This window comes from Camelus bactrianus, chromosome 4 (genome assembly GCF_048773025.1).
Source record: "Camelus bactrianus isolate YW-2024 breed Bactrian camel chromosome 4, ASM4877302v1, whole genome shotgun sequence".
In the NCBI taxonomy this organism is placed as follows: Eukaryota; Metazoa; Chordata; class Mammalia; order Artiodactyla; family Camelidae; genus Camelus; species Camelus bactrianus.
In genome coordinates this window covers 54,612,893-54,632,291 of record NC_133542.1, presented here as the reverse complement: position 1 = coordinate 54,632,291, position 19,399 = coordinate 54,612,893, and the positions used below count along the sequence as shown (strand labels likewise).

General features: G+C 44.4%; 1 protein-coding gene across 10 annotated transcripts in view; it reads right to left on the bottom strand.

Annotated features, from left to right (window-relative positions):
• Positions 1 to 19,399, bottom strand: part of ZNF462 (zinc finger protein 462) — a 134,579-nt gene that overhangs the window by 97,756 nt on the left and 17,424 nt on the right. The window lies entirely within an intron of this gene.

Here is a 19,399-nt window from a genome sequence, read left to right as displayed (position 1 = left end):
GCAAAGCTCCCTTGTCTCCAAAGCTAAGCAGCCCAGGCATCCAGCTCCTGCGCCTGCATTACAAACTCTGTGATTCTCCTTAAGGAATTCCTGGGGGAAGCGTTCCTTAACAGGTATAGATAAGTGAAAAAAAAAAAAATCAGTAAGAATGCATAGTCTGTTGCTAGTTAAATAATAATGGTAGTAATAATCATATGTTAGTATATAAATATAGGAAAACCACGAGAAGACACACCCCTCAAACCCTTCTCAGTGAAGTTTTCTTCCAGGGTGGGGTTAGAAAGGACTTTCGCTTTCTCTAATTCCAACTTCTATAACATTTGTATATGTATTTTTTTTTTATCAGTATGTTGGTTTTACAAGCTGGACATTATTTTTAAACATTTGAGTGCTTTCAGAGAAGTAAACAAGTTCAACAGTCTCCCTTAAGACAGATCCCCAGGTCCAACAAGTCAGCCCACATTTTAGGGAACGAGTGGGTGTGTGATCGCTCTGGTGTTTAAATACTTAATACCTGTCCACATAATAACGTGGGCACGTTAACAAAAGCGGCACAGCCAAGACTCACCACAGAACACTAACTGCCTATTAGCAAATGGACCAAATGTCAATGCTTTGCTCACTCTCACCGTGAACTTCAGACAGGAGCAGGTGCGTCCCATACGATTTGAAAAAGCAAGGTGTGGACGGAATACGTATTTGGACACAAACTTGAATCAGTCAGTTGACCCCACTGACTGACCATTCCATCTAAAGTGCAGTTTAGTTCCATGGAGCCCAAGGAAGACAAAGACTGCCCTCCAGGGACTGTGCATTTTATCTTACACCTCAAAACAGACGCATCTTAAATGTCCCTCTAGGAAATATTAGAAGCAATATAATCCACTACCCTCTGGAGACACATGGGACACCAGGCATGACCACCATGTCCCACAACTGAGATAAGGTGGGAAATCTGAGACTCAATGAGGTCAAGTCTGGCTTAGAAGCATCCTGTCATTGCCAAGGTCCATTACATCACCCATCCAGACAGGTGAAGAGGGAATCATTGACCTGGAGCTCTCTGCCTTCATTTAAAAGAAAAATCATTTTCAGCTGAGCCCACATCAGCTCCCATGTGCCAACATCATCCATTTATTGAACACTTGAGTGACTACTGAGTAGCTGGTATGGTTTTAGACCTGGGAGAAAAGAAACACAGGGGTACAATAGGCAGTTATAAGGCATGCTCTTTCTCGTGGAAGATACACGAATATACGAAAAATATACGAAACTAACCAAAAACTTAGAGAATGAAGAATTCCAAACACTTGATAATGAAGCCTGGATTGTTACGGTACAGTTTCCAAGTACAAAGATGACAAGAACAGCTGGGAAAGCTAAGGACATGGTGGGTCCGTGGGCTTGATAATGAATGTTCTTGAAAGCCAGGCAGCCAGCAGGGTCAGGAGAACCAGCCTAGGTTTTAGCAAAGAAAGATAATGGGCTCTCACCCTAGCAGTTAGGATCCAGCTTTATCGCCTGACCTCGGGCAAGATACAGAACTGCTTCCTCACCTGTATAATGGGACTAAAAATATCCACCTCCAAGGGATGAAATAAGATAACACCTATGGAGTCTCAAATGTCAGATCGCTCCCTCCCTCCCTTCACTGGGAGAGCAACAGGGAACTCTTATCAGCCTTAATCAGGGGAATGGGATGTCATGAAAGCTGTGTCCTCTCAAGATTATCTTGGCAGCTCTATAAAGGATTTCTGGGGCTGGGAGGAGGGAAGGAAGGGAGGGTGGTGAGACACAGGCTGCTAAAGCAGCTGTTGAGATGGCCCAGGGATGAGACAAAGGAGGCCTGGGCCAGGAAGATGTCCTGGAGGTGAGGTGGAGGTGGTCAAACCTACACAGTACTTAGAAGCGAGAATTGACAAAAGCTAATTTTCTTTCGGGGAATCCATCTAATCACCTGGTCACCACTCTCTGACCCATCCAGGGCAACTAATGAGATGCAGTCCAAGCTCAATTTTTTTTAATGTATGTCAAGAACAGTTAGTTCTTCAGTGATAGATGAAAAATTATACTTTTAACTGCACTTTAAAAAAAACAACAGTGCCAATGAAGGTGTAGAATTATCAGTCAAGAACTTTAACAAGCCACAGTCTTTAGGCTGGAATCCTTTAACCAGACAGCACTCAGAGATAGTCCATCAACCTACGGTAACAGTAGTATCCTTATATTTTTTTCAATTTAATGAGAAAGCAAGGAAATTACCCAGACCAGCAATGTCAGAAAGAAATATAATTCAAATCATCCATGTAATAATTTAAAATGTTCTAACAGCCAAAAACACGTGTAATTTCAATACTATAAGCTATTTAGCCTAATATATCCAGAAGTATTATTTCAACATATAACAAATACAAACACACGTTAATAAGATATTTTACATTTTTTTTTTTTACTAAGTTCCAAAATTCAATGTATTTTAGACTCATAGCACCATCTTCATTTGGACCAGGAACCTTTCAAATACTCAAGAACCACCCGTGGCTCAGGGCCACTGTACTGAACGTCAACTTTAGACAACCTTCAAGGGTCCCTCTGAACAAAGTTCTAATTCAATAGAGTTTTCACTGGCATTCACCTTGGCATAGTCGCCTACTGCAGATGAACATCTGGAGGGGAGAGATTTTTGAATGCTAACCTAATCACATCCGTTCCCTGGCTTACGGCCTTACAAGACCTTCACATTCTCCTTACGATAAAGACTAACCAGTTAGAGACCTCTCCCATTCAAGAAGAGTCTGTCACAGTAAGTTTCACGGATTATTGACATAATATCTTGATATCTTCTTTAATAAAAGAGATACACAGGTCTTCCTCAAAGCACAATCTCTCTGCCTACATTGTCAAGCTGGTGATTTTCATAATGCACCAGCCACATTGACAATCCAGATCCAGCTGAGAAACATCTTCGGTCAACAAAGGCAGGTTCAATTGGCTGCCTAGGAGCACCCAAGATGGTAGTTAAGAGCACTGGCTCAGAGCCCACGGGCCAGAGTTTGTAGCCACTTACGAATCATCTGATCTTGGTAAATTGTTTAACCTCTCTATGCCTCCCTTGCCTCACTGTAAAAAGTGGTTTTAAAAAATGGTAGTGCTATTTCATAGGATTACAGTAAGCATTTAATAAGGTAATACATAAAAATTATTTGGGCACAGAGTCTGTTGCCAATAACCCTTAGCCATTATTTTCATGGACTTGGCCAGTCCTCCAGAAACACCAGTATCCTGTTTCTCAACAATGTCAGAGAGGTCTGTAGTCAGCATTGCACAATGGAAAGAGCACAGCTGACCTGCGTTCACGTCCCTGCAGTGACACCTACCACAGATGTGACCACGTGCCAATTACTTAACCTGTCTGCGCTTCTGTTTTCCTGTCCAACTAGGAACTAGGTAATAAGCTAGGTGCTGAATAGGAACAACAATAAAACTGGATCCACCGAACAATAATACAGTTAAGATTAGACAGCAGAGCAGGTCCTCTGACCCTTTGAAAATGCAGTGCCTGCCCTCTCGAGAACCATCTGCATGTCCCCTTCCCCTCCTCCATCAGTCTAATGGAACACATCAGTTTGGGGATGAGCTGGGGTACGTCTCTTCTAAGTGAAGTAAAGGCAGAGGGAAATATGATGACAGGACTGTTCACATCAGTGGGCATCTACTATCTTTCCAAATCTTCACCGTATCTTTAATCATCACTAAAACCCATTCTACATAAGCCACAGCAAGCCATCTGGGCCACTGACTATGAGAAGGACTATTCTGTGAAGAGCATGGTGATTTTCTTCCACAATGATACATCCTCACAAGGTTAGAGGATGTCTCCTGAACATCCCCAACTTCCTTTAAAAGCCTGCAAAGCATTTGTCACTCGTGAGTGAGTCATCCCGAGTGTACTGGAAAGGCCTGGTCAGAAGACAAGGTTTGGGACTCTGTCCTGGCTTTCAACCAGCTGTGACTCTGGGGAAGTTACTTGATCTTTGAGGGTCACCGAGAGCACATGTGCTCCATGCAGTTGTGATGGAGAACAAATTTACATACGGTATCCTGAAAGCCCTCGGTCTAATTTATAAAAAGTTCTGCAAATCAATGTAAGGCAACGATAAACCCGTGACTTCCACACTTCTGTGCCTCAGTAGTGTATTTTGGAAATTTGCTCTGAGATGAGGTGAGGACTCTTGCTCTGTTAGCTGTGTCATCTCCTACCATGTCCCCTCGTTCCAAAGTTAGGAACTGGAGATCCAGACCTCTGACTTTGAGAACAGGAATAGGATGGGGAAAGAGGCAAGAAGCCCAGGACCAGGGTGACTCACGGCTGTGGAATTCATTAACGGGTGGAATGCTCTCTGCATTTCTCTTCCGTCAAGCTTCTGGGCTACAAATACAAAATATCTCAAGGTACCGATGACACATGGAGGAAAACAGGCATGTTTCTCTGCAGAGCAAATGTTCACATGTGCACACGTGCATGCGTGCGCATGCGCACCTGCCTCCAGCTAGGAAGGCCAAGATCTAAGCAAATCATTTCTCTATTCGGTTGGATAAAACCAGAAACCGACGCCGTGTTCTAAGAAAAGGTGTTTTTTCAGAAAGCACAGCATCTCTTCCAGTTGTCTTTTTCTCCACTGCCTCAGAGTTTGGCAAATAAAACCCCATAAATCCTGATATGATTAAATCTTTTAATAAAAAAAATTAGGTGAAAAGAAAGAGAACTTATTTGACAAGCCATTAAAATTCTCAAACACTGTGAGACTCAAGTCATGGTGTTAGTGGGTGGGACATGGGGACGTGCAGGTTGTGTGAGAAGCTTAATGATGCCAGAATTTTAAAAATAAAAATAAAAAGATGGTCCAAAACCTAGGGCAAATACAGCCTGAATTACACACTCATGGATAAAGCTACCTAATCTTCTGTCTGAGTTGTACTTTTGTTAAATGGATGCCAGGATTATTCTAGAACAATAGGAAAGGACCTCAAAGTGGACATTCCAAATACCTTGTGTGTGGCTTTGCTCACACAGCTGTGGTTATTACACTCTATTAGACCAGCTGCTAATAATTTTCAAACGGTCCATTAGTTCTACCAATGACCTTGGGCCACCACCAATTTCAGACCTCATCCTCACGTCTTAATCAACAGCCTCAAATAGAATCCCCTCCTCTTTCAACAGAGAAACGCATTTTGAAGAAAGATCGTTGATCTGCGAAGCTTCTTGTCATCAGGGAACTTGTATAACATGGAATTTAACCTACAAACCCCAATCTTCCTGGAAGGAAAATGATTCCTCTGAGATTTCTTTCTCTAACGCAAGGTGAAAATGAACTTTGTTTGTTTGTGTGTTCTGTTTTTTAAAATTTTTTCCTCGTTTAACAGAACAGAATGCATGGAAGGGTCTCTCGAGGGTCTGGAAAACTCTCTTGAATGGGCTTGATCAACAATGGGAACTCATCCAGAGCCAAAAAATGCCAGGGAAATAGATCGTAAGCTACTTCAGAGAAATCTAAGAAAAACGTCACCTTCTCTATAAATCGAGGGTGTGGAGGAGAAAAGAACGGACACAAGTGATTTCATTTTCAGATGTGTCGGATTAATGGGGCTGAAGACGATTCAGAGAGAAATCAACACCATGAAAACAAGAGTGCCAAGACGGAAAGGAATGTCCTTTTCTTAGGCTTGGAACCGACAATATTTTTCTCTCTCGTGACCATCTTAACTTCAAAAGCAGAAGCAAGGAATGTCAATCCGTATGGAGCTCCGCTGGCTGCCTTCTCTGTTTCCATTCTTTCCACAGAAAAGGGGAAAGGCAGCCCATTGTGTGCCTCCGCCAAGAGAGATGAGGGAAAAAACACCACTTGTTTTTAAACTTTCCGAGGACACAGATAACTCAGGGAGAAGGAAAACACAGAGATGAATAAAGATGATTTGGGAAAGAAAGGTTAGATTTTAAAAAATCAAGAAAGTGGGAGACTTCAAGAAATGTCAGAAATTCCAGTAACAAAAAAGCAGGGGCTTCAGAGTTTGTGTGCTAGGAAAATGCATTCTTTTTTCCTTTTTTTCCTGGCTTCTTTTTGTGACTTCTTCACTATTTTTATTCCAGGAAGAACTTTTCTTCATTACTATAAATATATCAATCTCTCATTTCCTAGAAATCCATTATCTCCTGTTCCAGCCTGTGTAGTCTCTGTCCCACCTTTTGACTTTTTACTAATTCTCATCAAATTAGCTTTAAAAAAAATCCTGATTTCCTGTCCTAGCCACGTTCTTTGTCCAAAAACTTAAAAATCCAGAAAAAAAAAAAAAAGGCTGCCTTGTCCTTTTACTCAACCAGAAAGGTACAGCGGATATGAGGAATGCCGTTCAGTCTTTAGGAATCAAGACGAGAGAGTGGCTTGTGGCATCTCTTGCTTCACTATTGCTGGCACGTTCCCAGGCAAAAGTATTTGGTAATCTCATGATAATTGGACAACACGGTCCATTATGCACTCCTTACGACGCAATATTATTTCATGTCACAGCGTGATGCAACTGACATTAGCTTTGGTGTAGAAGACGAAGGTAGGGAGTGACCTCTGGAATTCCATATCAAAGCCTGTGCCCTCTGATCTGGACACCCTGGGCCAACCTGAGACACTGACACACATACACGGTGAAGGTGAGCCGAAGTGTGTCTCTATATGGACAGACCTTAACTATTTCTCATCACACATGGTGTTTAGCCTAACTGCCTAATAAAACAAATGTATAAGCATGGTTATGGACATAGAGAACCACGAAGGTAGACAGGATATTTAACTGAATGGTTTCACATGCTATACAGTGTGCTCAGCTTTCGACATGCCCCAAAAAAGGACTCTAGAAAGTAGATGAAAAGAATTTCCCTAAAGATGTTTGGGAAACTCTTCCAAACCAAGAGACTAGAGGATCACCAGTGCTCCTGGAAGAGATACTTCAGGCATGCTGGTTGGATGACTGGGCTTTCTGAGGTACATACACGCAAATGATGGTGGAACACAGGCTGACGACAGATTTGAAGAGTAAGGTCACCCATAGCCTAGTCAAAGCCAGGAAAGTCTTATATATGGTTTTTAATGCCAAAAGAGCTAAATGCCATCACCAGACTTTATCAACTTTACGCAGAATGTCAACCAATGGTGTATATATAGGTTGACCACTTAAGAAAAAGCATAGTCTAAGAATCCTGTAGGCCTATGAGAAGGATGGAAGGAGGAACATGGAATTCAATGCGGAATCTAGTCGAGAGCATAAAGCATTTAAAGTCGAGTCATGCCCATTAGTAAGTCTGATATACATCAGGGCCACTCACCACTTAAGGAAGTGATCCTGCGTCCTGATCACCTCGGTTCTCCGAGATGTCTGAAAGCACGGATGACAAGAAAGACCAATAGCTTTATTGGGGGGTGGTTATCTTCAGCAATTAGAAAGCATAGAAGCCAAAGAAAATGCACTCCAGTGCACCTTTGGGGCGTGGTTTCACCTGCCGACGACTGGCGATGAAGACACCAGCTAGATCATGAGCATCTAGGAAACAGGATCTGGTCTTTGTGTGAATCTCCAACGTCCAGCACAAATGCTCAATAAATATTTGAATGAATGATCACATGAATGAGTAAAAGTGAAAGACAAGTAGGTCTGGGGTCTAGCATTCCCAATCAGGGAACCAGGCTGTCTTTCTTCAACTAACCAAGAAGAGCCAGAGCTGGGAAAGGCTGCGCAGACACCAAAGGCAGCCACAAATCCAAGAGCAGGGCGGGGGGCTGCACAGTCTGGCAAAGCAAGTTCGCCAGCCCTGTTCCCTTTTAACCAGACTGCCCCGTACAGACACCACCGCCCATCACTGGCATTACTTTCAAATCCAAAAGACACCAGCAGGCACAACCTGAGCTTGTTAACAACCACAACAGGGGAGCCAAGAGACAGGAAAGTTTTACAAGACAAAAGCAACTTCCGAGGCCTCTCTTTTAAAAGGGGTGGGGACAAGGGTGTGCACAGAGGGACTGGAAGTGCTAACTTCCACCGAGGTGCCCCATTAGGCCAATATTTTGCAAAACCAGGTGTGTGCAATTTGCTTATTAAAGTTCTCACCCTGGGGCAACTGACAAGACTCATCAGTCCTGGAAGACATGTGCTATGACCCCAAGGCAAGTTACAGCATATCCGGAATATTTTAAGCTAGAAAGAGAATCTTTTTGTTAAAGTGAAAGGGGATCATTTTGCTGAAAACGACTGGGAGGGAAAGGAATTAAGAGGGGTTTGTTCCCAGTTTGGGGCAGAAATTGTATCATTATCTTCCAAAATGAAGGCTCAAGGTTAGACTGAGGTTCCAGAAGGAGCAAAGAAAACGTTTTTATTGATGATTCTAAAAGCGGTGCCGCTTCAAAAGGAATTGTTCCAGCAGAGGGCAAAAGCTCCAAGGTGGGCTCCCTCGCCTACTTGCGAAGAGGTCCGTGAGTTAACACTCTTTTAAACACCAAGATCTCTTAGAAATCTAGGTAACTTTCTCTCCTTATTGGCTCATATGGTGGGGAGAGGGATAGACAGCTGTGGCATTCATTGCGGAAGAGGAAATATCTGTGGCTGAAGATGCTAAAATATCAGAGGGCTTCAATTCTGTTTTCCAGACCAGCCAAGAGGGGCCAATGGATGCACCTGCATGGGCAGTCACAGGGCCCTTGCTATGTTGCTACCAACAGCATTCATCTCAAATTGCACATTCATGAATTGCTCTGCCTGGGAAACAGAGCTCCCTCCCCGCCAAAGGCTGCCCTATTCGAGGCCAAGTATTATGACACTCACTTTGCTCCTCCGTGGGATAACCAAGGCAGAGTTCTGGTGGTGGGTGCCCCACCGCCTGCGGATAAACAGGTTGCACTTACAGACCGCCTCTTCCGAGCCGCATGACAATCACAAAGTGCCAGCACTCTTTGACCTGTCAGGCACCTCAACACCCATCATGAGTCCTCACAACAGTTTCTCTTTGGAAGCAAAAAGGGTTCTAAAATTGTATTTCAAATCTCGCAAGGGTCACATTACAAAAAAAATTTACAATCAAAAAATTTTCCTTCTAAATTTACTACGTCACTGACATAAGAGTAACTCCTAAAAGCCACCCATATTCAGTTTCATCTTTCTAACTACATAGTATCTATAGACTCGAATGTGACAAGGCAATCGTGCCCCCCCCCCGGTGGATTTTGTGATAAACAGCTTGTTTTTCTCATGAAAATAAAGGAGAGAGAGAAGGTACAGAAAAAACCATGTACATCATAGGCTTGGTTTTGTTCTTCAAGATCTAGAGGGTTTTGTGCTACTTAACAACTTAGTTACCTTGGGCAAGTCCTTGATCTTGGAATCAATTTCTCCAGCCATGAAATGAGATTAAATAAATGACCTCCAAGGTTGCTTCTAGTTTCAAAATCACATGTGATTAACAGTGAGAAAACCTCTAAGGAAATACCTTGGAGCAATGATGGTCAGGAGAGCAGGGATCCAGCCTGTCTTTTACAGCTTAGCTGTGTGACCCTGGGCAAGTTTCTATCTTTCCGAATCATCTACAAAGAGAAGAGGTTTAATGCAGATGTTCTGGGAGGTCCCTCTGATCAGGATGGCAATAAAAGGCAAACTGTGGACGACGTGTAAGAACAGGGGAGAAGAGCAGGTAGTGAACAGGGTGCTGAGAGATCCCCAGTATCAGGGTTAGACTTACAGGAACCAAGCGGAAAGAGCTCTTGAGGCTAGTGGACAAAAACCACAGTGAAATCCCTATCACTGCTTCAAAGTGCTACTTAGCAACCTGGTGACCTTGGGTAAGTCACGTGCATAAGCTGCTCCCTAAATGAGCCACCTCCTGACTACATATCCTCCCCTTTGCTTTAAAGCACTGGAAATAGGAAGTCTTCACCAAGTAAGAAAGCGTTTGGGAGGGAGGAAGTCTGTGACTTTCCAACACATAATTGTAAGGGACAGCAACTATGGGGAAGTGCCATTGCCCGCAACGTCCCCTCCCCGCCTCCCGCAGCACCCTCTGCTTCATCTCCATGCTCTTTTCCAACAAGATGAGACAAGGCACAGACTCCGCAAAGCAGAGCTCTGGGCAGGCGCCACCCATCAATCAAAATTGGCTCAAGAACTCCAAGCTATTCGCCAGCACGAGTGGTAGTGAAATAAGCAGAGATGGCCAAGGCAGGAAACTGAAATTCCATTCCAGGCTTCCTTAACCAATTTCTTACATTGTGGACTTTGGACAAGTCACTGCAGCCTCTCCAGAGATGCAAAATGAAGCCGGCAGGCAGGATGACTTCACAGATCCATGCTAGCCTGAGATTTCACTTCTTTGCGTATAACCAGCGACTTGACATTGATGGCGGGTGACAGGAACTCCTTCCCTTCTGGACCCTATCTCCTGCTTTTCCTAGTTGACACCTGCTGTGTACCCAGGGGTCAAGATTTCAAATGTGCTCACAGACTACGTCTGGATCCTGCAGGCGGCACCCCAGCATTTTATTTATAAAACTAGGATCCAGTATCGTTGCCAACATGCAGTGGCTTGAATCCTGCGAGCTGGCTACCCTTGAGTCATTATCAACTTTCGAAACAGGGACACGTTCACTGAGCTGAACAGAAAGACATTTCAAGCTTTAAAATAATTCTGTATTTACACACACAGACTGGAGTCATGAAAAAGATAGAGAAAGTTTCAAGAGTAGTCTGGCGAGGTCACCACCTCAGTCACCTTCTGGCCACCCCACCCCATGTCTTTTGTACAAATTCAGTGATGTCCCACGGCTACCTCCTCTCCTGCTGAGGCCAACACACCAGCTCCCTGGGTAGGAGCTACCTCTGGATGATTACCTAGGAAAACACAAACTGCTCAAGTCTGTTATTTTACTCAAAACAGGCATCACACAGTTGTCAGGCTACCTTGAGCATACTTTACCTTTTCCTGGGGGAAACAAAGGCCTCTGTCTATCTAGACAAGGAGACATCCCAAGAGCAAAGCATTACGAGAACTCATGACTCTCTGGCATCCGCCCCTTTTCTTCAGGTGGTTTATGTGAGGGGAGCGGATAGGGATGGAGGTAGGAACCAGAAATGCTGAGGCATCAGATGGGTCCACAGCACCCAGCGGTCCTTACCATCAGTCTCCGTGGGCAGGAGAGTCAATCCATGTTGTCCTGGTTCTAAAGTCGTGATGGTGGCATGAGGTCTGCACCATATGCCTAAAGGGTGACCTAATGCTGATTTCTGCTGGGGCAGCTGGGACAGGGCAGGATCGTTTGCCACAGTGATCTGAGTCACTTCTCAGCAACATCTCAGGGTTAACAAGATCACATGTCCAGCTGCTACTTAAAGCCTTGGAGGCACTTCAACCTCTTAACTTGGGTAAGCATCAGAAGCCTGGTAGGCAGTGTCCAACTCCTCAAAATAACTTTGAAGAGACTATCTTCCATTCTTGGAGCTTCTGAGCATGCCAAGGACATGACCATGAGTTCTCAGGCCATGACCACTGTTTTCAGTTAGTTACTAACGGATTACTGTCAAGAAGAGACATTTCCTCAACTTTCTTCTTTCTCCTTGATTGTTTTCTTCTCTGCCGCTTCTAAAACAACATTCTTCTCACTCCCTATGGGACCGTTAAAGTTCAGAGGAAGAATGGAGAAAGAACATCAAACATCTTTAACAATGTGTTCTGTAGCCATTCTTTTCAGTGTGTAGGGTTTTGGGGGTGGGCAGTGGTGGTGATAGTTGTTTAGGGGAACAACAACACATCAGGAAAAGAAATAATTTCCTTGCTTTTTTCCTCAGGAACCTAAGTGTCTGACGGGTCCAGTTTTGCAACAGGGTCATTTTCCTGTTTGTTGAGATTAATGCAGAAAACATCCTAAAAAGGTTACGTTGACCACACACATCGTTTTGAGGGAGAAATCTTCTTCTCTTCAAGCTACATCTTCTCTCTCAGGGGCCATGTTTACTTAGCTGTTTCACTCATTCATTCATCCACTAACCGCACACTGAAGATCTGTTACTTCTCAGGGACATTACTAGACCCCAGATCAGAATGGTCCTGTAGTCAAGGTCATTCTGATTCACAAATGGGTCAGTGAGCTGGGGCCCAATATCAGAGGCGACAGCTTCAAACCAGGACAGGCAGGCAGCCAGCCATATGGAGAAGTCCTCAGTCAACAAGTGCATCTCTTTATTGTTAATAGGAAAATAAAAAACAACAATAAAAAAAAAAAAACCAGAAGCTAATTGGGTGGATCAGTAGCAATTTCCCTGTATATAGAAATCAACATAATGTAACTTCTCTTTGTTTCTGCCAAAGGTATTAATATGAAAAGAATGGCATCCAATTGAACGGATGAATGACAGATATTCTGCAAACGTTGCCTCCTTGGTAGGAGGGAGGGGATGGGGCAGTGGGGGATGGTGGTGGAAGTAGAGCATAGTTAAGTAGCCTGCCACTGAGATGACATTTCCCAAACCTAAATCACTTGGTGTACTGTACCCTTAAGGTGCCCTGGAGGTACTGAATTCCTGGGGAGGAAAAAACGAAAGCTGATTCCATAGTTCAAATTATTAGCAGCTACAAATACCAAGTTCTGACAGCATCTCTTTTCCTTTTCCTACTTCCTGCGTGTGAGACATTAAAGCACAGTGGCTGCTTCTTCCTTGCCAGCCTCATGATCCTGAATTCCCAAGACCAGCAGTTCCTAAATCTGGCTTCTTAGAACACGCATTCCAGGGTCCCACCCCAGACCGACTAACTCCCTCTCCTGTGATTCAAGCGAAAAATCTATTTTTAATAACCTCCTTTTTGTTTGCAAGTTCTCAGGATGGTTCTGAAGATCAGCCTGGTTCAGGAATCACTGCTCCATATCACAAGGATGGTGATTTAAAGAAAAACAACAACAACACACACACACAACTGTCCACCCCATGCCACTTGATCCCCCACACTTGGGATTCCTCAAACATTTTCTTTATGAACAATGAAGAGAAATGTTTCCTTCACTACCACCCAACTATCCAGCAGTTAGCAGACGAGACCCACAGATTCTTCACATTCTGAAGCTGTTCAAACAAATACTGTGTGCCTGGTGCAAAGTTTGCTCAGCAGCCCCTGTGGCTGTGTGGGCTCCCAGATCCCTCTCCGTGAACAAGGCTGCAGATTCCAGGTAAAACGATAAATAAGTCAAAGGAACCTCACACTTAAGACTGGAGTGCATCCAACGTCAGACCAAAAGATCTACTAATCCCTTGATGGCAACACAAAAATAATAACACAAAAACAAAAGTACCTTTCATTAGTCACATCGAATGACATCATCTTCCCTGGCAGTAACAACTTTACTCGGGGTACTTCAACGTCAGACTTAGCTTAGCATGCACAAGAAGTGAACTGAAAACGTAGATGCCAAGGAAAACGCAACCCCTGAGAATGAACTGGGATGCCATGTGGAGACTGAAATCGGAATGAGGAAAGAGGGCCATGAAGAGAAAAGCCTTTTTCATTCTCTGTCCATTACACTTCCACTGGGCCCACATTAATATGGTCCCTGCTTGAGCGAGGCTGTGACTTTCCTGCTATTATCCTAGTCTTGCTTTAACACATACTTTATATTAGAATGCGTTCCAGGAAGCATATGGCAATAGAACTAGGTCAACCATTAACCAAATAACAGGAAACTGCTCTGCAGCGCACACCCTTCAAAAGCTTGCTTAATGAGCTGGCTCTTCAGAATATGTCCTTCAGTGAGGTTGGAACTAACAGGATCCAAGGGTTTCTTTCACGCTGCAAGGTCATCTCATACCTAGAAGGCTTCTGTATATACTAGACTTTCAGTGGACAAAACTCTTTCCACTGAGATGCTCAAGAACCGAAGTCAAAGGGGAGGACACATACTTTCTGAACTTGCCTGACCGTCTTCAGAGTCTGAGACTATTGTCCTGGCTCCATTGCTTCACCCTTCCAATTCTGTTAAATTGATAGGAAATACTGCATATTCAGCTTTTCCTTCCAAAACTTTTTTTTTCTCTCTTCCTTGAGGCTTCCATGCCACCAGTTGACCCCATGAAATACAGGCCATGATCCATTTAGACTTTATAAGCCAAATAAAATCTGGGAAAAAGATCTGTCTCCTTTTTTTTTTCTTCAGCTAAAACTACAAATGAGTTTTCTCTATAACCAGTGGCCTTGAATTGTTGAGTACACCTCAGTTGGAATTTGTCCTCTCCAATGTTTCAGAGTTTCAGACTCAATTCTATGTTTGGCTTTGGTGGGGGAGGGATTAGGTTTATTTATTTATTCACTTTTGTTTGTTTCTTTGTTTTTAAGTGGAAGTACCGGGGATTGAACCCAGGACCTCATGCATGCTCAGGACCCACTCCACCACTGAGCTATACCCTCCTCCCAGACTCAGTTCTATGAAATCTAACTTTACAATGGTCTGAAGGGTCATTCAAGATCATACTAGTCAACAGTCATGCTCAAATCAGTATCCTTCAGCAACTACCAATAGTCAAACTCTCCTCGGCTTCTTTAACCTCGATTGCAATCTAGACAGTTACTCCCAAAACATACTGAATACAGATTGTAGAGTTGGGCAGTTTCCCCTAAGAATGTATACTAACACTCATATTTAAATGATAAATGTCCGGGCCAAATCTCCACGTACTAAAGCTGAATGCTGGGTGTCTAGTGAGATTTGCAGTAGCAATCACTGCTTAGAAGAAACTGAGAGACGATGTTCGGTTTCAGAAATCTTAGGTGTATTTAGGGAACAGGTATTTTGGCGCGATATGACCTTTAAAAAAGTGCTACACGTGGTTAACTGACTCACCCTCTATCTATTGACTAGGCACATCTGCCTCAGGCACTGAACACGGCACTGATCCAGAGATGAAAAAAGGGGAACCCCATGCCTGCCTTTTTCTGCAACTTCTAGTTGAGTTCCACTCAGTAACGGACCATGAGGCAAACCAGTGATTGGCCTTCAAAGTTGATTGGGCTAAATTTTAACGAAGTAAGGTCTTTTTTTCCTGAAAACAATCAACAAGACTTCATTGAGCACCGACATAAGGAATGGCCCACTGAGCTAGACGTCATCAATAAAAGAGGCTTGTAAGAGTCACCGATATTATGCAGTCTTTTGGATTCTGGATACCCAGATCTCTCCCATCAGTGCTATTCTTGGGAAATGTCGGCTTTGTCTTTTAAGGGAGTTAGTTGTATAACCAGAGTCAAAACAAAAACACCAGAACCTCACCTAAGGAACTTAATAAATAATCTATTACAGAAGGCTCAAGATAGTGCAAACAGAGGTTAAGGTAGTTTTCTTCCCCTTTACTAAATTTTGGAGTCATGCAGGAGCATGCTGGCTCTTAAAAGTCATTATATAATAAAAGATATTGCTCACCCCTAAGCCCAAGAAGTTATTACATGTTTATCAATACCACTACTACAAGCTTCACGGAGCCCCCCTAACGGGGATTTCACGTGAACTCAAGTGTATTCTGACTCCTAATCAGATAGTCACTGCTTACAAGTGCCCTGCCTACAATAAGTGTTTTATAAAAACTTAGGGATGGGAGAAAAGGGAATTTGCATTTTTTATGTGGCCACAATTTATCAGGCTCTGCACCAGAGATTTACATTTGTGATCTTATTTATTCCCCACAGGAAGCTTATAAAGGAGTTTTTTTTTTCCCCCCCAGATAAGGAAATTGAGGATCAGAGATGAAATCATTCACTCAAGGTCACACAGCTACTCACTGGCTCTGAGGTCTATGTTCTTTCCACTACATACCAGGACCCTCAAGGCCAAGGTCTTCACGGGTCTCCCAACACTGATAGCAAGATTCCCTTCTATGTGGTCTCCACCTTAAGAGTCCCGTGTTCCTTTCCAGTATGAGAGCACACCGCTCCCAAGACAATCTCCAGGACCCTTGAAAGATGGTCCAGTGTTTCTCCGAGTGCCCAAGCACGAGTGATGGAACAAGGTCAGGCCAGTTCCTGAGATATGAAGCAAGATGAACTCAGCCAGTCCTCCTGCCAATTGCCCTCGCCCTTACTCATCTGCTGGAGCATGCCAAGGCCGGCCTGGGATGACGCAGGCAAGGGTCACCACGGGAGATCCTATACCCCTCCAGATTGCTCCAAAATAAAAGCTCAGGTCTGAAACAGGCCGGCTCCTTGAAAACCCACCAATATTGTTTCATAGGAATCAAACTTCTTAGAGAAACTATTTGCATCCGTCAAACTCAGCATTAAACCCCAGGGGCTACAGAGTAAAGCAGAGGTCTAAAGGTAAAAGGTCTAGGAATCTCTGGACCTAATCCACTTTGGAAGCCCAAGTCCTCCTACTGTCTGCTGGCTGCTCCTCTTTAATTCACAAAGGAGCCACCATGTGTAATTTTCCCTTCTACTGAAGTTCTGACAACAAACACATTTACACAGAGAAGCACAGATGAATATCGCAGTTATGAAAGGTCCAATTTAGGCCATTAATAAAAATGTACCCCAACAACCACTCTTTCTACTCTTACCAGCTCCACGAAACCCAACCCAGAGAGGCAGGATTGCGGAAATTTAGAGCTCCTTAACATAAACAAACAGAAAGCCCTCACTCAGGTTACGAGGTGTGGCTAATTTGAGGTGACTGCTTCGTATCTGCTGAAACTTGGAGCCTGGGTTTCTGACCAGTTTCATGCAACCCCAGTGCCTACATTTAACCACCTCCACCTCAAAATTTTCTCAACGAGGGCAAACAAGTGGTAAGGTGGCTGAAAGAAGGGATTCATTCCTGCGCTGTGAGGTCTTCCCAGACAAACTGTCCAGTCTGCTCCAGCCCCGGGGCTGCCGACGCACTGCCCCCGGGGGCTGCCACCGAGAGGACTGCAGCGTTTAGGAACAGCTGATGACAGTCAGGCCTCGCAGGGCTTCCGCTGATCCGCATCTGGGAGTGTTCATTCAAGAGAGGCTGTGAAACCCTTCGGAGCAGGCAGCAGAAACAGAGGGCAACTCCAATGTCCAAGTGCAGCTCCACGGGCACCCTTCCTAGGAATGGGGGGCTGGAAGACCATGCTTCGAATGCATACAGAACGCAGTCCCAGATACTGGAAACAAGTCAAATAGCATGATCAACCGATATGAGAATCCACTTGTCCAAGAGTCAGTGAGTTGCTCTCTCTCCTTCTCTCTCCCTTTAACACAGCTATGAAGTCCACTGAGTGTCCAGCCAAGTGTGCTTGTGAATTTCGTGCCCTCTCATGCCCGTGAGAGGACCCGCTCCCAGCCCGGTGGCTTGAAGTACTTGCTCATCAGCTGTCAGGTTTCACAAGGGAAAACAATCTACGCCTCCAACTGTAGAGGCTTTCTTTCCAGGAGAACGCGACCATCCTGATGGTCTCTCCAGTTACATAGCAATTATGTAATTGCCAAGCTTCTGCAGAATCCCTGGAACCATTCTGCAGCCTTCTCCTGTCCACAGCTGCAGCACAATGTGTCGGGATGATTGCAGCCTTTGAACGGATGGCCGATCTCAAATCTGAACACAAAGGGACGTACAATGGGATTCCATCTCCAGCGCAAAGACACTCCTGCCTAACCAAAGCCCTCTCTCCTCCTCCCAGGCTGTGCCGCGAACTCCTGCCTTTGCCTATCCTCCATGGGTAAGGAATGTGGTTCACTCTGTTTATGCTGACGGGTTCCAAAAGAGGCAGAAAATCAGCTGAAGTTTTGCCATGGACGGTGCACAAGGTAATCATTTAACACATCATGGGGAAGACCCAGAAGAGGACGAGATGCAAAGGGGAGGTAGGGGGCCGGCAAGCATCTCTCTAGGCTTCCTGCACTGGCACGAAATGAGTGCTTCCCTTCCTTCTGCCAGCTCCAATCCTTCATGTTGACATTACACATCCTGTACTGTAGATCCACCCCCATGCTGCCGCCTGCCCAGCTGAATTATCTCCTGCGTCACAGCGGTGGTAACAGAACTGCTGGCTCGGCAGACTTGAAAGCACCATTTCCATGCTCGGTGCATTCAGCCACTGGACATATTACCAGTGTGTCAGGGCCAGTGTGTGGCCCTCTGAGCAGCCAAGCAATCCTCGACCTAACCCTTCTGCTAACCAGATGGTCTGTTTGCCTCTAGGGACCAAACCATTCAACTTGACTTTATTAAATTCTATCAAAATGTGGGGACAGTTTACAGCAGTGTGTCTGGTTCCTCTCCAACAGGGTTGCTAAGATGAAAATGACCTAAAAATAACTGGAAACTCTACTTCACACCAACAGAGAACAAGAGATTTTGGAGTAAATATTTAAATGATCTGCCAGATTCCGCACCCCAGCAGTATTAACTACACGGTTAGCAAATTATGCTGTAAATATATACACACAAAGATGCAGAAACACGCATCTGAAGAGGAATCTGCGTCCCACTGCCTCAAGCCAGGGTTCACCGCCCTCTGGCTCATTTAAATGTGGTTAAAGACAGCCATCTCCATCAGAATCGCTCCAATTACCGAAACAAAGACCCAATCTCAACTGGAAGAGAGATCCCACCTCCCCTGGGTTCGACCACCTAGGGCACACGGCAGGCGCGCCGGGCGCTCAATAAATGTTGGATGAATGAATAGAGATGAATGGGCACATATTTCTTAAATATAACAGCATCTATAAAACACGTTTTATGAGAGCGAAGACACTAAATTCTTTCCGACTCTATCATCATCCCACAACCAACTACTAACTAGGAGTATAAAGCCGGGCAGCAAATAAATGGCAAGGGGCAAGCTGTCTGCACCCGAGGCAGGGGATGGCCCCTAATGGCTCATTGCAAATAAACTTGCAGAGGTGGCCGTTTACTGAGTACTTGGCTGGGTGCTGGGTGTTTTACATACATTATGTCTCTGAGCAGCCTTCACCACAGACGGAATTCCATTTTCAAGATAAACTTGAGGCTAGGAGCACATTAGGAACTTGACACAAGTTAAGCCAATCACTTTTCGACCACCTTGTAGTCGCAGATAAGGAAGGATCTTACCATCTCTGAAGAATCCAACACCTGGGAAGGTGGCATCCCCAAATCTACCCTTCCTGAGAGCTAGCTGTTAAAATCTTTCCACTCTCAGAGCTTTCCTGGCAGCCTAGTCAGTCCCAGTTACAGCATCGGCTGTTTCTTCCCGCATTTCTCATTTTACTGAGGGCATTCCACATTATTATAACCACGACCACCTCCACTCCTTTCATTTTGGGGTCCACCCTTTGAGACCAAAGATCCCTCCTTTGAGATCAACCTAGAGATCTCAACACCGGTAAAGA